Below are 13,283 nucleotides of genomic sequence, written 5' to 3' on the forward strand. Positions count from 1 at the left end.
AAAAACAAAACCTCCCGACCACAAACAAAACATCCAGGGAGCCGTCAAGACACACGACTCCACACAGAGTTCCCAGGACAAGTCCAAACCCTGCAACCAGAGCCTCCAGACTTCAGACCATACACTATGGGCCATGCACCATGTCCCGTACCACATAATAACACCATACCTTGCAGTACTGTATCTTACACTCTGTAGCACATCCCTCAAAGGATACTGCGTACATTCCGTGCCGGTCAGTGTTTTAAAGATGACACAACGCTGCCCAGGTCTCAGGTGGCTCAGGGCCCAGCTGATGTGAGTTAGGAGGAGCGGGGGGCCTCTTCTGATGGACTGGACAGGACTGATGAGCTCATCTCTGAGATCATCAAACACTCGCCGCCTCTAACCCTGTCCTCCACAGTCCACCGGGGCCATCAGAGACCAGCCAGTCACATGCGGGTGTTGTCCCAAACCGTCCAATCAAAGTTTGGGGTAGGGGGGGGACAGTGGATCACATGAGACCTGTTAAGTCTTTTTTTATGAGGCCGGGGGCAGACAGACAGACAGACAGAGAGAGAGAGATAGAGAGAGAGAGATAGAGAGAGAGAGAGAGAGAGAGAGAGGGAGGATGGGGCCTGGCAGACCACCTTTTATGGATCTGTGGTGATAGCAGCGTTCCATCCCAGCCTTGTTAAAGCCCCCCTCCCTCAGAAGCCCCCCTCTGGGCCTGGCCTGGGCCTCGCTGCACCTGGGCTGTCTGGCTGGGGAGGAAACTTTAACCCCTTCCACCCTCTGCCTCCTAATCTTTATTTCCTCTGCCCATTTCCTCCCCCGACAGTGGAAAGTGGGGAATAACAGGCATGCAGTCCAGTCAGCGCAGCAGAATTAGAATTTTGTGGTCAGTCTGTGGTTCTTATGACCTAGTGCCATGATGAATGAGGGCCTCATAGGATATTTTATATATGGTACAGTGGTCTAGCAACATATGACCTGTGGTTTACTTGTGGTTCTGATTTCTTTTATACTCCACAGGCTGTTAGGGTGGTAAATGAGCCCAGGAGACTTTACCAGGCTTCCTTAGCAATGCTGTCCATGCTTAATAGGAGGCTTGTGTTACCTTGAAAGGACAAGCTTGCATCCTAGTTAGTAATGGCGGTCCTGTAAACCACATAGACCTTATTAAGTCTGGTGATAGGAGGCTATAGGCGATTTAACTCTATACCTAATTGAATTTTCCAGTTCCGTCTGAAGCATTGTTTTCATGCTAGATTCTCCCCAATGCGGGATCCAGTATAGAGCTGCCGCTAGAGAAATAGAATTTGTCACCAGATTGGCTTTGTCACTTTGATTCATGTGGGGCCGTCGGAGAGTGTTACGCTGGGAACCAGCGCTGCTCTTCCTGTGCCAGCGTTCACCGTGTGCGATTAATTTACCGTCTACCCTGTGCCCTCTAAAAGCTGCCAGACTGCAGGAGGGCTGCGAAACATGATAGATTGCAAGAGCGAAATGTTTTCTCTCTTCTCTTGAATTGGTGGGCTGCTGATTGAAACATCAATATCTTCTGTGTTGCAGATGGATAGTAGACAAGAGGGGGGGGGTTACAGAAAAGCTTAGAGCTGTTAGCAGCATTGTCAAGTATGCATACACCTTACAGTTGAGTCCACAGCCTACAACAGAAGGAGCATATAGCCTATAGTCGTCGGTCCATAGTAAGCACACAGCCTGGTAGATTTAGTATGCAGCCTACAGTACAGTAGAGTCGGTCCATTGTGAACACACTGGCAATACTACACCGAGCACATGACTCTGAGGGAAACAGCCTTGCTTTCACTTCTCACCTTGGCATGTGTCGGTTTCTTGGCCACAACAGGAGGTTTTCTCACCAGCCTGCTGAGGGGTTTGAAGTGTTGTTCAAACAAAGGCAGGTGAGGTCAGGTGGCTGAGCGGTTAGGGAAGCGGGCTGGTAATCAGAAGGTTGCCAGTTCGATTCCCGGCCATGCCAAAATGACGTTGTGTCCTTCACCCTACTTGCCTCGGGGGAATGTCCCTGTACTTACTGTAAGTCGCTCTGGATAAGAGCGTCAGCTAAATGACTAAATGTAAATGTAAAGGCAGAGGACGGTGTTTGCTTTGGCTGTCACGATGGATCTGGATGACGGGTGGTCTCGCGGTCTCTCGTAAAACTGATGCTGATCCTGTCTATGGTCTTTATCTCTGGGCAGTTGGGGGAGGAGTCACAACCCAACTCTACTGGCATGATTCAATCATTCAGACTTGTGAACATCTAAAGTTAGATTGTTATTGATCAACTTCCCTTCTGTCCTTATCTTCATCCTTTCATCCTTCATCTCATTCTTTCGTTTCTTTCTCTATCAATCCATCCATCCATCCATCCATGAATCTCTCTCTCTGTCTCTCTGTCTATGTCTCTCTCTCTCTCTCTCTCTCTCTCTGTCTCTGTCTCTCTGTCTCTCTGTCTCTCTGTCTCTCTGTCTCTCTGTCTCTCTGTCTCTCTGTCTCTCTGTCTCTCTCTCTCTCTCTCTCTCTCTCTCTCTCTCTCTCTCTCTCTCTCTCTCTCTCTCTCTCTCTCTCTCTCTCTCTCTCTCTCTCTCTCTCTCTCTCTCTCTCTCTCTCTCTCTCTCTCTCTCTGTGGTCTGGACGCGTGGCTGGGGGATGAGGAAGTGAATGTGATTGGACGGGACAGTTCCCAGAGGGCCGTGCTGTCCTTCTGCCTCACCGCGGAGAGGAGCGCGGGGTCCGAAATAACCCCTCAGCTCAAACACGCAGTGACAGACGGGAGAGCGTCGAGGACGCAGCTGGAGGGGGCAGTCTGGAGAGGAGGAGGCCTGAGGTGCTCAAGGTCCTCAGCAGCCCTGCCTGTCACGGGGGAAAAGCATTGTGTGTGACGTCAGCATGAAATATGGTTTCAAGCAAGAGTGTGTTTAAAAGCAACAACAGTTAAAGAGTGATTGTATTGAGGTAGTGCGGTACCACGGTAAAGTACTGTCCCCAATTAGACCCCTAAGAGGGATGCACCATCGCCATGCTTCTCAACAGGTGGTTTGATACCGGATCACCTCTGTTGGTGTCCCATTGGAGGAGGACAGCGGGGGCCGTAGAGGTCCGTTATAAATCATTCCTGAAGGAGTTTAACAGGCCGGTCTGTTTTAGCACATGTGCAGACGGCCTGGTCAACCACAGCAAGGCAGCGCTGCGATTGGCCAGGACAAGGAAGGATGGGTCTCCGGGCTAATGAGAGAGAGCGGCCGGCAGAGGAGGCCCTGGGTTTTTCTAAGTCATCTGGTTTAGATTAGAACCAGGCGGTTCTCCGCTGTCACAGAGAGAAAACAGAGGAAGACAGAGAGAGGGGGGGGGGGAGAGGGAGAGGGGGGGGGGGGACTGAACTGAAGAGGGGGAGAAAGTATGGAAAAAAACAATAATATACAGAGGGGCTGAAAAAAAAGAGGGATCAGAGAGGGGGAAGAGAAAAAGGCGGTTTGTGTAGGGTTTAGGGATTTATGACAAGCCTGGCACTATCATCCAGCGCTCAGTAGAAGTCAGAGGCCTAAAGCCTTTCCAGAGTCCTGAGGAAAAGCAACGGAGAGAGAAATAAACTATTTTGGATTAGAATGTGAAAGAGCTCTCGGGGTCCTGGCACGTGGCTCTGAGCCCTCATGTGGTCCACGGGCCGCCTGCCTACGACCCTGCCCCAATAATGCACACGCACGCCTGGAAGAGAAGAGGGGCGGGGGAACCTTTCCATCCTAACTTTCAGAGCATCCAGGATCCTCAGATCCCTGGCTCCCCTCCCCTGCCGTCCCCTCCCCTCGCCTGCTCTCGCCTCACTCCCCCTCCATCCCCTCTGGCCCCGCCGTGCTAACATTCCCGGGGCTGGCCCGGGGGCTTGGGCTGCGGATCGACAGTGGGGCTCCTGGTAACCAGAAGGATAGTTTCGAGGGAAGAACTCCGAGTCAGACGTCTGAAGACTTCCACGGGCGCGTGTGAGGGACTCTGTTGTGGCTCCATCGCTCGCTTCTGGTTAGCGTGTGAGCGATCCTTTCCACTCTTTCCCTGCCAGGTTCCTCTCACTGCGGAATCCCAGCGGGGACACATAGCAGCTTTCATGGAGAGAAGTAAAACACACTCTGGAGCTGATTGCCTGGAGTTGGCTCTGGTTTTGCTGACAATTGCACAGAAAGTGACTTCAAAGATGTGAAATTAGTTGCTTAATGACTGCGTGGGCGCTCTGCCTATATCTGTGTTTTCGACTGCTTGTGTGTGTGTGTGTGTGTAACTGCATCTGTAAATCTGTCTTTGTATATAAAGTCTTTATGGTGTGTTTTGTTCAAGCCATAAACTGTATGCTTGTCTGCCTGTGTGTTTTGGCCTGTGTGGGTTAATCCATGGTTTAAACAGTGAGATAAGTGTAGGGGATTGGGGCTGATTTGAGTCCATCAGTCTGTTGGTGTCGTGCAGACAGGCTTTTTAGGTCAGGCCTAATTGATGACCTGTATTCATGGCAGTGAGAGTGTCGCATGACGCACGATGCCCCAGTGTGTCTGTGTGCCAGACAGAGTTTTTGTGTGTGTGTGTGTGTGTGATTGTTTCTGTCTGTGTTATTCAGAGGCTCTGCATGCTATAACGTGTGTGTGTGTGTGTGTGATTGTTTCTGTCTGTGTTATTCAGAGGCTCTGCATGCTATAACGTGTGTGTGTGATTGTTTCTGTCTGTGTTATTCAGAAGCTCTGCATGCTATAACGTGTGTGTGTGTGATTGTTTCTGTCTGTGTTATTCAGAGGCTCTGCATGCTATAACGTGTGTGTGTGTGTGTGTGTTATTCAGAGGCTCTGCATGCTATAACGTGTGTGTGTGTGTGATTCAGAGGCTCTGCATGCTATAACGTGTGTGTGTGTGTCTGAATTCTCCTCCCTGGATCTTGTCTCGCTGTCCTCAGGCAATGAGCACGTCCTCCTCCCCCTCCCTCCTCTTTTGCCTGCAGTGAGTACTGCTTTGGGGGAACCAGAAAAGGGAGGGAGGGAGGGATGTGTGTATAGTAAGTATGGGAACTGCCCTGCTGCTCCTGCAGACTGGCCAATCTCCGCAGGGTTCTTCTCCCCTGCAGACAGTGGCGGGGGTCAGAGTCTGAACTAATTATATCAACCATCTCTGGGTCAGACAAAACCACAGTGTCTAGATAGACAGGCAGAGGACTTGAGTTCATGTTGTAGACAGACAGTGGAGCTGATGCCAACTCTCTATGAAGAATCAAGCACAAGCCACGACTGCTGCCTGGCAGAGTTTGATAAGGAGAACTCTGGCCGCGCTACGATGGCCTATCGCCAAAGCACCAACCAAACTGAGTTTTGTAAACTGTGAAATTCAAACTTTGTTTTTTTGTCGAATGAAGTTGAATTCAACTTTTTGTGCTTTGGGTGTGGGGGGTGTGGGGGGGTTCTGAGATTCCTCAGACAAGCAGTGCTCCTATAATCTTCCAGCAGCGGCTGTGTGTCGTGTTTAGGTGTTACCTTGAAAGCGGCGTCTGTAAGCCTTTCTCTGGCGGAGCGCTGCCTCTCAGTCCTCCTAATCCCTGGTGTAGTCGCTCTGTTCCACACGCTCACTAATAACACTCACTTTCTGTTTTCAGACACGCTGGCTCTGCCCGTGTTTCCTGTCTTTCATATGTCTCTCAACCGAATGCCGCGCCACAAACACCCCCCCCCCACCCCCCTCCCTCCCCCGTCTCCATACTCAGCCTCACCCTTTTCTGTTCCCTCAGGAGATGTCAAAGCAAAGACGAATCATGTCTCTGTTGAAAAAAAAAAAAAAAAAAAAAACATCTGTACTGACAGGCTCTACCTACAGTACTGTGCTGTGTGTGTTTCTGTGCCTTCCTGTCCAATTGGATGCATTTCTGTCTGAATTTCACCCCAACACCTCTACGACAGGGGGAAGAAACCAGTAAATCTTGCCTACCTTGTAAAGACAAGGCTTTGGTGTTTGGACTCAGACACCAGTCTGTGGAATGTGAATGCGATAGCTTGTAATCCCACACATCTGCTTTGAACATAAACTCCTCAGGAAATCTCTTCATGGAAGTGGTATCGGGTGATTGGTGCCACTCCATATCTATGGCATTTGCAAAGGGGCATTGCGAGGGGCATTCTCATCGCCTAGATCCTTTTTTCTCTCTCTGTTCCCGTTGGTGGATATGTAGCCAGGTGGAACCTGAATCTGTACGTTGACCTGGTGTTCACATGTGATGTTATTTGCCATCTTTTCCCCCGAAAATCGAATTTCTTTTGTCGGAGGAGTGCAGTGACAGGGCCGACTCCGCCTGGCTCGCGGTGAACTCTGTTGTCATGGTGATGGAGATGTGGTGGCACTTGGATGCATCTCCTTGGAACAACACGACCATCGCACAGCGCTCTGCATGTACTTGCCCCCCTTATTTGACTATTAATGACCATAAATATGTATGCAGTAGTTTGGATGATATTTTCACGGTTGAGAAGTGCCGTGGCCTGTGGCGAGTGGGGACATGAGTTGATGAAGTGATGTGTGAGGGAGGGATTGTGTGTGTGTGTGTGTGTGTGATTGTGTGTGTGTGTGTGTGCGAGTGCGTGTGTCCATGTTAGATTTCTCTCTCTCTTTCTCTCTCTCTCGGGGTTTGTGGGAATAGGAGCGTATGTGTTCCTAGTTGGTAACCGGCATTGCAGTTTAGCCAGACGGACCGTTCTATATTTTATACGCTGCACACTTAACTCAGTCCTGTATTTTTTCCTGTCTTTTTCACCTTCTGTCTGTCACCCGCACCTCTTTCATTGGCCCACACACACACACCCACACACATTTACACACTCGCAGACACACACACAAACACACAGACGCACACATACTCCTTACAGTCTCCATCTCCTTTGTCTCCTCTTTCCGACTCAGAAAATTCAACATTATTTCTGGTTCTAGTGTACAGAGGAGACTCCCCCTGAAGGCAGCTCATGCCGGGCTGGCTTCTGTAGCAGATTAAATCATAAGCAGAGCCTGTAGAGTCTACGAGTGAGGAGAGGGGAAGGAAATCATTTTGGGCTCTTTGAAAAAAGAAAAAGAGGCTTATTTCATTTGCATGTTTTCCTCATCTCTCCTCTGGGCCTCTTAGTTAATGTGACCCACCTCCCACGGCATTTTCACAATCCACCCTCTCCATAATGACTAATTTAAATGGCTTTGATAATCCGTTAGTGCTATGAATTAAATAGCCATTAGTCGGACTTCAACAGAAAGGAAAATGGTGGACGTGGACTGAGACTCAGACTGTGGTCTCTCTCTCTCTTCCTTTTTTCTTTCTGCCTCTCTCTCTCCCTCAACTGAGCATGTCCTCCTCTATTTAATCTTTCATCTGTAAAAACAATACATCTGCGACAGTGCCCCCACATTGTCACAGTGGATCAATGCTATGTTACATTATCCAAAGTTCACTCACTGGTAGCCTTGAATGCCAATTATCTGGGAGAGCCAAGTTAGACTAGCCTAGGTTCCAAGGAACTCCATGTCTAAGGACCAAACACAGTAAAGGCTACATGATCCCTGCGTATCTTTGGAAATCTTGTTCGTGGGGTTTGCTCTTGGGTGGTATCTGTGCTCGGCATTGTTTGGAGTGAGCAGGGGAAGAACGTGCCATAATTCGTTCCAGTTTCCCTGGGTTGTGCAGGCTGTCACATTCCCACCAGGAGAGTGGAAAAGGCTTCCATTATTAAACAAAGCCCTGAAGCTATAGCGTCTGTATCGTTAGCAGTAATTACCAGTGAGCTTCTCTACAGGGTAAACAGTTTCATAAGCGGACGGAAGTTAAAAACGGAAGTTTAAGACAAGGCGTGAGGTGGGCACAGATTTACTACACCTCTCCACGTAAAAATGTACTTAAAGGAGAAAGTGGTTTCAGAGAGACCTGATCTGTGTCGACCAGGTGTGGGTCTCGCGTAAATGTTTCATTTGACTGTCAGGATCTGACGCTGGTATCAGGGAGTCCGTGAGGATCTGACGTTGGTATCAGGGAGTCGGAGGCAAATTGAACATTCATCCCTCAGGAGCGTGAGTCGCACATCAAAGGAGGAAGTCTGAAATGTCTGCCAAGCCACATTCTGATTCTGAGAGGGTCCCTGTGTTGTCGCTGCTATATGTGCTCGCAGACCCCCCCCCCCCCCCCCCCGAAACATTACCTCTGAGCCAAGACTTAAAGAGGGGCAGGCCTAGAAAAAAAAAATCCTTTCCTGTTGATTCTCTGTTAATAACATGGCAACTGTATAACAGAAGGCACATTCTTGAACACTTTGAAGTTACAGTACAAGGCCTGGGTTGTTATCTCATGTGACACTGGGGTGTAACATACAGTAGATATTATATCTGGTGTATGTCTTTAACTGCAGAACATGGTACATGAAGCCATATTGATCCATGTACAGGTTAAATGTCACACCTTCACCTTGCTTGTCCTTCTGGGGGATTAATGACCTCACACGGGCGTCTTAAGCCTCAGTCTCATCATGTGGATAAACCAATTCTGTCCAACATCAGTCCAATAAATCATATGGTTTATCTCTGAATGGCTATTATGTCTGCGATCAATGTGTTGCTCCCAGGCTTACCGAAGGTAAATGAATGTGTCCCATCATTCCGACACACTAGTGGGCTTTAATGACTTGGTAGACAGGTAATCAACCTATCTATATACTTGGTTAGTGGCTGTAGTCGTGACTATCATGGCAAAAACATAGCTCACACATAAGGACATGATCCTTCTCTCTTTCTCTCTCTGTAATTTAACATGGACATCAACATTTAAGTGATGGACTTTGTCTCTTTGGTTTCTAACATTGCCATGGGCTTTTATCTTTTTGTTTTTTTCCCCCAACACAGGTGCCGACATGGGTCATGACATCATCTTTCCGGCCACAAGTTGAGGACACCATTTCCAAGGAAACTGAATCCACAGTAAACACGCACTCACCTGGTTGTGGTTTTGTTGTGTTTTGGGTTTTGGTTTTGGGGCATTCTCTATCTTAGTTGTTTGTCATTGCAAGAATGAGTCAGGCAGCCTCCTGTGCATGCGGAGGCAGGTAAACATGAGCTGGCTCGTGATGAGTGTTCAACAGTGTGTGTTAGAGTACAATAGAGCAAATGACAACCCTGATTCTTCCAATCTTTGTTTTTCCCACTCAGGATACGCCTTACGGTAAAATCCACGCTTCCAGAACCTGCTTGGGAAACGTCCTTTGTCTCTGGGACCGTGTTTACATGAATTACCGAACACAGGTGTGACTCGATGAGAGACATCGTCTGTCTGTTTGTTCATGTTTCTGTTTGAGAGATTGGACAGGTGTTATTTCCAGAGAAATGTCTGTTTCTCCCCTATTAGAGCCACACAGCAAACTCATGTTGGGGGCCCCTGGTGGTTCAGCCAGAACTGCCTGATCTGCCTCGTATCAGGGCCAGTAATGAGAGAAAGGATAACAGTGTTCCATCAACAGCTGAGTCCTACAGCTTCTGTCAGCATCACACACACACACCACACACACACACGCACACACACACACACACACTCTCACACAAATTTATATATAGCCGCTGGACACACGGTTGCTAAGGAAGTGCTGGTATCCAAGCAGGAGTTGGCAGGGAAACATCCCAAAGTTGTTTCAGGAGATTGAATGCTGCTGTGGTTGCTGGTTTCACACTGCACGCGTTTTATTTACGTGTACATTTTCTCCAGTGTGGACGGGGACGGGGACGGGGACGGGGGACTACTAGGAGGGGAGGGGGCTTTGTGAAAATCTGAGTAAACCAGACTCAGTCCAAAATAAACTCTGTGAACATCATTACGGTCCCACAGACTTACAGCCCAGAACAGTGGTGGGGTTATACAGTGGTAAGAGTTACGGCTTTGTGGAGGTCCCTCTGAAACGGCATTAACAGGTTTTCACATCAGCCTCTACATCCACTCTGACAGGAACGGCTAGGCCACAGTGAGAAAACACAATAGCCCCCATGTCTCTGCCTTCTCACCTGGCTACCCTTTTATTCCCATGCCTGAGCTAGCACGCTGACAAACCCCACTAGAGGCACCCTCGTGCTATAAAACGCGGCGGATCAACCCCCAACTGTAAAATCTACCCGCTGTACCACTCCTCAACCCACACTCCATAACTCAGTTCCAGAAAAGTGTCTCTAAAACCATGTATCGCAGTCCCACCCTCCCCAACTCCCCAAACCAGAATGTGTCTGGGCTGCACCATCAATCACACAGCTCTGCAATACAGCTGAGCAAACCTGCAGACAACCAGAGCCGCCTCTGACATCACGACTGCTCTGGTTCCCGAGCTGGGTGATTTGAAACAAGCTCATAAAGTCTTTATTCACCATACATGGACAGCAAATGCACAGGGCTACATCGGCAAGCATAACACAAGGTCTACAACGCGATATTTCCTTGCCAGGGAAAAATGAAAAGCTAAATGAAATGGAAGAGGAGTGCAATTCCATGTGACAGAGGAATCGATCATGCCCTTTCAGGGAATCGGATTTCTTGAGTTGGAAGAGGGGGAGGAAGAGAGGGTGGAGAAGGTGTGTGTGTGGGGGGGGGGGGGGTGTGTGTGCAGGGTTGCAGTTCCCCCTGCCCTACTTTTCTTCGTTCACTTAACAGCACGTCCCCGTGGGAACGTGGAGGGTATATTCTGTATTAGGGGCTCGGCCACGCTTGTCCTGTCACTGCAAGACGCCAGAGAGAGGCCAGGCGTGGGCGGGGGGAGGGGTGGAGGTGGAGAGCACAGAGACCGTGTGGACGAGAGAGAGGTCCTGCCCTCCTCCTGCCTCAGTCTCTCCCTGCGTCTCACTGCGGTTCTCTCCCTCCACGTTTCTCCAAAACCGGACGGGCCAGGTTTTTGGCAGTTGTCTCCGTTTGGTGATTGCTCGAAAAGTGGATAGTTAGTGGGTCACAGCTTGACAGAATGATGTGCGCCTCTCTCTCTCTTTCTCTATTTCTCTTGCTTTTTTTCTCTCATGTTCTCTCTTCTCTCTCTCTCTCTCTCACACACACACACACACACACACACACACACACACACACACACACACACACATGCCCTCAAGCTCCCATCACTGAGTCAGCTACTGCAGGTAGACAAGGATGCAATTACGGACTGAGCCAAGAACTTTACAACACATCCAGGTGCTGCTTCGCAGAGAAGGGGAGGCCAGCGACAGGGGAGTTAAGGACTTAGTAAGATGTGGCCGAACAGTGTTGCTGACGCAATAGAAAGACGTTGATGTTGTCTCCACAAATACACCTTGTCCATTTTTCATTAACTCACACACTACAACATTCACTGGTTGCCACGGTAAAGCCATGTGCACAAAATCATTACACTCGCAAATGTTTGGAATGGATTGTGTCCAAAAAAATATGGCTTGAACCTCAAGTTCCCTCGGAAGAGAGAAAGTCAAGATCATAATTTCGCTGTTTGATAGTCTAGTTACTAGCTGTACCAAAGGCATTTGGAAACACATGACAAAGTAATAAAATGACTTGGATAAAACCCTGATGCAGATAATACAATAGTCACAGTTCAGAAACAGAAAGCCTATTCATTGCCTGAGTTCCAGACTGTCTGAAAAACAGCAGTCTGCTTCTCCTGCCCCTCTCTCCCAGAGCACAGCTCTCCAGCCCCTCTCTCCCAGAGCACAGCTCTCCAGCCCCTCTCTCCCAGAGCACAGCTCTCCAGCCCCTCTCTCCCAGAGCACATCTCTCCAGCCCCTCTCTCCCAGAGCACAGCTCTCCATCCCCTCTCTCCCAGAGCACAGCTCTCCATCCCCTCTCTCCCAGAGCACAGCTCTCCAGCCCCTCTCTCCCAGAGCACAGCTCTCCAGCCCCTCTCTCCCACAGCACAGCTCTCCAGCCCCTCTCTCCCAGAGCACAGCTCTCCAGCCCCTCTCTCCCAGAGCACAGCTCTCCAGCCCCTCTCTCCCAGAGCACAGCTCTCCAGCCCCTCTCTTCCAGAGCACAGCGCTGTGACAGGGCCAGACTGCGCCCTGTCTCAGGGACTTCTCCTGGAGGCTCTGGGAGGGGAGGCATGATGCATGGTGCTTGTCCCATGGGCGCTGGCTGATGCCCCCTGACAGAATGAGGCTGTAAGGGGGAAAGTGTGAGTATGTGTTTGTCTGTGGATGGGATTGTGTGTGTGTTATTGTGTCTGTGTGTGTGTGTGTGCGTGTGTGTGCGTGTGTGTGTGGATTGGGGGTCAGAGAAAGGTACCGCTCTAGATGGTGAGTTTTTGTGCTCGACCATGGTGAGTTTCATCAAGTTAGGATGTGCTATGATGCTGGGTGTGAAACTAAAGTGCACGCTCTGAAAATTCAATTAAATGGGGCTGTGTGATAAGCATAGGAGCTGGAGCCAGTGGCATGTCTGTTACCAATATGATTAACATTAGACATTGGAGTTATTTTCATTAGAAGGAGCTGGATGGAGAAGAGATGAAAATGAAACAGTCATTATTTAGAAACCATAAACGGTATGGCATCACCCATTAATACATGTGAAAGTCACTTGAAATAGTATGAATTAGTGGTGACCATGTGCTCAACGTGAATAGGCTACTAAACCAGTTGGTATTGGTAGGAAAACTAGCAATAGAAATGTTTTACCATTTAATCTATATGACAGCAAACTACATTTTTGTCAATTCATACCCAGTATCATTGTTTTCCTGTATCAGGGTCCCTTCAAATGGTCATGCATTTATGAGTACATTTTTGTCTAAATTTACCAAGACAGCTGCCGTCTTATAATTGCTCATGTCTACATTGTGATAGGCAGCCAGACAAGAACAAGTTGTTCTTACTCACTGACATGGACTCGAGATAGAAGTAGAAAGAAGACAGAAAATATGTTTATATCATCTAAACGTTATTTTTTTATATATAAAGCCTACTTAACAGAAAGCTCAACCAAGTGTGGACAAGATAAAAAGAAAACGAGGCGGTGTGGGGGTAAAAGGTATTATAAGCCACTGGGAATGTCAGTGTCACGACCTTCAGGGAGAATGAAAAAGATATGTGGTCTGGTGCGCTTATCGTGCTTTCCATCAGCGGTAGATTTTGTGACATCAGGAGAAGGAAAAGAAAACACATCGGTTGTGCCACGATATCTCCTCCCACTAGAGAAAACACACCCCTTTATTCAAAGCGGCATTGTGCTCATAGTTTTTTATAAACACATTAAATGTAATAAATCTAAATAAAGGTTTTAA

This window comes from Osmerus mordax, chromosome 4, assembly GCF_038355195.1.
Source record: "Osmerus mordax isolate fOsmMor3 chromosome 4, fOsmMor3.pri, whole genome shotgun sequence".
NCBI lineage: Eukaryota > Metazoa > Chordata > Actinopteri > Osmeriformes > Osmeridae > Osmerus > Osmerus mordax.